The sequence below is a fragment of the Apis dorsata genome, unplaced genomic scaffold (assembly GCF_000469605.1).
Source record: "Apis dorsata unplaced genomic scaffold, Apis dorsata 1.3 scaffold_469, whole genome shotgun sequence".
NCBI lineage: Eukaryota > Metazoa > Arthropoda > Insecta > Hymenoptera > Apidae > Apis > Apis dorsata.
In genome coordinates this window covers 73,449-78,849 of record NW_006263708.1, presented here as the reverse complement: position 1 = coordinate 78,849, position 5,401 = coordinate 73,449, and the positions used below count along the sequence as shown (strand labels likewise).

The window sequence follows — 5,401 nt, the reverse complement described above, 5'->3', positions numbered from 1 at the left end:
CGAAGAAATTCGAAAGAAAGAATGTCGAGTCGATTATCTTTCGTAGACATCGATTTGGAATTATTGTACGATATTTGGTGAATTAAAAATGTATCGGAAGAAAGGAGAAGATATATATAAAAGGAAGAGAGGACATGAAATCACAACGAGAAACACCGTGTAACGATGCTTGTTGTTCCCCTCTTTCCCTTGCCACACCTTTCTTTGATAAAAAGTTTTCGAACCATTCTCGATCGGATTTTTTCCCAGACGAAGAAATTCGAAAGAAAGAATTATCTTTCGTAGACATCGATTTGGAATTATTGTACGATATTTGGTGAATTAAAGATGTATTGGAAGAAAGAAGGAGGTATAAGGAAGGAGAGGACATGAAATCACAATGAGAAACCTCCTCCTCCCCTCTCATATGTGATTGCATTCGTGCTTGGCGCGCAAGTAGCAGCGCGACATCTTCAACTTTTTTTTCATCCGACATGTTCATCCTGTCGCGCGCGTCTAATGGAAGTTGGTACTTTGGTCTCTTCGACTGAGCAGCAAGTTTTTCCCATTTTATTTTTCTTTTTTCCAAACTTCGTTGGATGCGACATTTTTTCTTCTTCTTTTTCTTCTTCTTCTTCTTCTTCCTTTTTTTCATTATTGCGAATTTGTCGAAAGGATTCGCCGAAGAACATTGTCGCGCACGTTCCTTTCGAAAACGAACTTTTGGAAACTTTTTGAAATTTTTCTTTTTTGAAAAGAGAACATCTTCTTGTCCTTAAATTGCAATAAAGGGGAGAGCAAGTAATATTTCGATAATATTTGGATAATTAGAAAAATAATCCCGAAGAATGGACACATTTCAACGTTAAATTCGGGAAAAGAGAGATTTTTTCTTTTTCTTCCTCTTCTTCTTCCTTTTTTTTCATTATTTGTCGAAAGTATTCGGCGAAGAACATTGTCGCACGTTCCTTTCGAAAACGAACTTTTGAAAATTTATTGAAACTTTTTAATATTTCGATAATATTTTGAATTTTTTTAATTAGAAAAATAATCTCGAAGGCTGGACACATCCCAGCGTTTCAGCGTTAAATTCGGGGGAAGCGAGATTTTTTCTTCTTCTTCCTTTTTTTTCATTATTTGTCGAAAATATTCGGCGAAAGACATTGTCGCGCACGTTTCTTTCGATAAACGAACTTTTGGAAACTTTTTGAAATTTTTCTTTTTTGAAAAGAGAACATCTTCTTGTCCTTAAATTGCAATAAACGCGGGGAGAGCAAGTAATATTTCGATAATATTTGCCAGGATAATTAGAAAATTAACCCCAAAGGCTGAGAGGACACATCCTGATATTTCAAAGTTAAATTCGGGAGAAGCAAGATTTTTTTCTTCTTCTTCTCCTTTTTTTTTCATTATTTGTCGAAAGACATTGTCGCGCACGAGCTTTTAAAAACTTATCGAAACTTTTTTCTTTTCGAAAGAGAACATCTTTTTATCCTTAATTTGCAATAAATGCGAAGAGAGTAATATTTCGATAATATTTGCCAGGATAATTAGAAAACTAATCCCAAAGGCTGGACACATCCCGGCGTTTCAGCGTCAAATTCGGGAGAAGCGAGATTTTTTTCTTCTTCTTCTTCTTTTTCTTCTTCCTCTTCTTCTTCCTTTTTTTCATTATTTATTTAATTGAAAGTATTCGAAAGATATTGTCGCGCACGTTCCTTTCGAGCTTTTGAAAACTTATCGAAACTTTTTTCTTTTGGAAAGAGAACATCTTTTTATCCTTAAATTGCAATAAACGCGAGAAGAGCAAGTAATATTTCGATAATATTTGCCAGGATAATTAGAAAACTAATCCCAAAGGCTGGACACATCCCGGCGTTTCAACGTCAAATTCGGGGGAAGCGGCGATGGCACGTGACTCGCGTGAAGCAATTATACGCGTTAATTAAGATGCGCGGATATAGTGCAGCAGATTTACGAATAATCTCTCGAATGTGATTAACCGCGGGAAACCGTGAAATGAAACGAGCGCCAATTTTTCGCCGCGAAAAATAATATTCGGCCATCGACAAGAGGAAGGAGAGAGAGAGAGAGAGTACCATCGCGCTCTAAAAATTGTTCGAAAAACAATTTTAAATTTTATCGATCGATAACGTGTGGAAAAAATCTTGGATTGGAGGAGATGACGCGACGTTTCCAATTATATTCCCTCTATCGCCATAATCATCTAGTTCTATACTCCCTTATGCTGAATTCGAATGGACGATAATTCTCGATCAATCACGTTCTAAATTCGTCGTTGAACGCGTTTCCATACGAATTTACTGGTATTTTAGACGCCCGCCTCTCTCATTCGACACGAATGTATCTGTTGAATATATATATATATATATACATATATTAAATATCTCGACACACTTTTTAACGTTTTGAATTAACTCGTAGGATGAGTGGAAGTTTTATTAGGTAATCGAGCATCGAGTTCTCGTGATTAATCGTTATTGCACAAGCGAAATTTATAGTTATCACGGATTACTGCTCGCACGTTTTCACAAATCAAAGAAAGTTTATCGTCATTACGTTCTGTTCGAGATAATTATTCACGCGTAAAAGTACGAGTTACTTTCGGTAAAATATATAGATATATATATATATACAGCAACGAGCATACGTAATTTATGTTATTATTGTTCCCAGAGGGATCATTATCCGTTTAATAACTAGAAATATGAGTATAATGCACGCATATAATGATCTCGTAACGTTCGAAACGTTTCGCTTTATCTTTGAACCATTATTACTTTTTTAAATATCCGCAACGGTCGAATTACAGAATCGCGTAATAAGTGGATAGAAGCCCCTAGAAACGTGTAGTTTAAAATCTCTAACCTAAAAAAAATAATAAGAAAGAAGATTAATTTAATCCAACTTTTAAAACGAAATCTCGAAGATAAATAAAACGGATACCCTTGTCGTCGATTCTCAGTAAAAGGGTGTTTTTTTCGTCGGATATGTTGCTCAGATACGTCTCTTACTTCCGCTCGTGTGTCGCGTGAATCGTTAGCAGAATAACAGGAAGATGGGGACATGGATCGATTTCATCGGTTCATGGAAAACATTGGATGCTTGTATTAAATCGATGTTTATCGTTCGACGCGATTTTACAGACTTTGACTATTTTTTCAGATATTCTAACCAGTTCGAAACCGACTATAAAACCGAGAAAACACTTTGTAAGTTTAACGATTCGATAGTGAAACCATTTAGGAAGTTGGATACAAATTTACGACAACGTTTATACGAATAAAAGGAAGAGAAGATTTTCAGGATTTTCTTGCTACAAAGCTAAAATTTCTTCTATAAACGTTTTCGGACAAACATTTTGGCAAAAACGTTTTACTTTTATTTGTGTAAATAAATTTAACAACGCGCGTGATTATTATTGGTATTTAATAATTAATTTGCGACAATTATTCCATATCATTTAGTTACATTTCAACAAATTGCAATTTAATTGAATCGACGTATCGTTCATATGAATATCGATACACATATAACGATATACCCATATACGGACGGGATGTCTATTTTAAATCGATCACGAAGTATCTCAGGAAAACGAGAAAGAAAGCAAGAAAGCGTTTATAGAAAAATTAACTTCGTTTAACGAAAATCGAAACGTTCCATCCATCGATTCCCGATATCAAACGATGTTTCGGAAAGCAATTAACCACTTACATTAACAATTACGACGCGAACAACAAAGGGGCAAAGCGCGAAAGAGGAACGAGAGTTTAAAAAAACGTTTAAAAATTGTAATGGTTGTAAACTAGGCAAAAAAAAAAAAAAAAAAAAAAAGTTTCTTCCCGTTACCTGGATTAACGGCGTGGCAGTGGTTGAGGAGCGGCAGCCAACAGAGCAGTAGCACCGCCCTCTGCATCTGAAACAAGCAATCGAAAACATTTTTCATTCGCCCATTTTTTAACATTCCCGTTCAACATTCCTACCTTCCGATGTAATTACGCGTTTGATTGAAACGCATAACGATAAAAAAAAGAAGACGGCAACAAAACGAGCGCGAAATCCACTGGTTCCGTGAATTAATCGGAGAAACCGCGAATTAAATAATTTCGACGCTCGAGAGAACGAAGAATACGCGGGACGTAAGGCGCGTTAGGTTAACCGTCGAACTCGGACGCGTCGATAAAGAAGGGAAATGGAATCGATCCATTCGGGTAGCGTAACAATTTCGGATTATGGTATCCAACGGTGTAATGGCCGAGAATTGTGCATTTTCCATCCCCGCCCGTCCCGGGATCGCCTTCGAAATATCGCACGGATGGATACCGGCTTTTCCAGCCCCGGTGTTGGCTTTAAGTGGATTTAGCCGCGCGAGATCGCCTCCACATTCGGAACCAATCGATGGTGCAATTTTAATGAAGCCCCCCGTCATTTGCTTAATTCATATTTACGGCCGCGCTATTTGCCAGGATTAAACGCGCGCTCCTGTTTCCTGTACTGTTTGAAACTTTTTTTTTTTTTTTTTTTTTTTTTCAAGATACTCCACACGCGTCACGTTCAACCTCGTGCTCATTAGCCCGATGGAACCGTGAATAACGCCGCCGTTCAATGTCGTCGTTCAACCTGGACAACCGTGATTAAAGCCTCTTCTTCCTTGGAGAAAAAAATTCGATAAATATCGACATCGTTTAATGAAGCGGGTAATAAACGATGTCGCGGCCAATTCGGGTGAAAAATAAGAGAACGATCGATATCCATCCATACAAATCGCCCGGAATAAGAAATATAAAATAAACTATCTCGCGTGCATGCAAACGTGTATGACGCGTCGTAAGAACGTGCATCGAATTTATTTATTTATTTATTTTCTTTTTTTTTTTTTTTTATTTCGATCGACAGTGGTGAAAATTTTGCATACAGCTCTCTCTCTCCCTCTCCCTCTCCCCGACGAGTCCCTGTATTGCGACGATTCGGCCAAGAGAGGTGGACTTAAAATTCCACTCGCACGCCGCTTCGAATCAATTTGACAAATCGGCCGTTTCGTTCGTTTCCTGTTCCGCCAAGGATTCCCTCCCCTCCCCCGGTGTTTAACAACTAAAAGTCTGGCCCTGGTCGTGGAAAATTCACTGTACGCCGTCTCTCGCACGGTTGCCTTTGTGCATGCAGAGGCCGATCGTGCGTGCACGCGTACGAGCTTCATTTGCTTTCTCGCTGGAACAGAGAGATACAGGAGAATTACTCTTCTCTGCGCGGATCGACGCATCCGCTACCAAGGATTGAGCGATCGGGAATAGTACGCCGCCCGAATACAAATTTATATCGAGCAAAAACGTCCCCTCGTTTTTCACGATTCGAAAAATCGCGGTACGACGATTTTAAAATAAAGCGAGGTGGGGAAAGG

At 38.3% G+C, this 5,401-nt stretch overlaps 1 long non-coding RNA gene across 1 annotated transcript in view; it reads right to left on the bottom strand.

Moving 5' to 3' along the window:
• The window catches only part of LOC102676108, a 19,224-nt gene that overhangs the window by 11,369 nt on the left and 2,454 nt on the right, over positions 1-5,401 (bottom strand). The window contains exons 2-3 of the long non-coding RNA XR_422397.2: positions 3,853-3,919; positions 2,419-2,868 (exon numbers count right to left, since the gene is read on the bottom strand). This is a non-coding gene — a long non-coding RNA (uncharacterized LOC102676108). The remainder of the gene's footprint in view (positions 1-2,418; positions 2,869-3,852; positions 3,920-5,401) is intronic.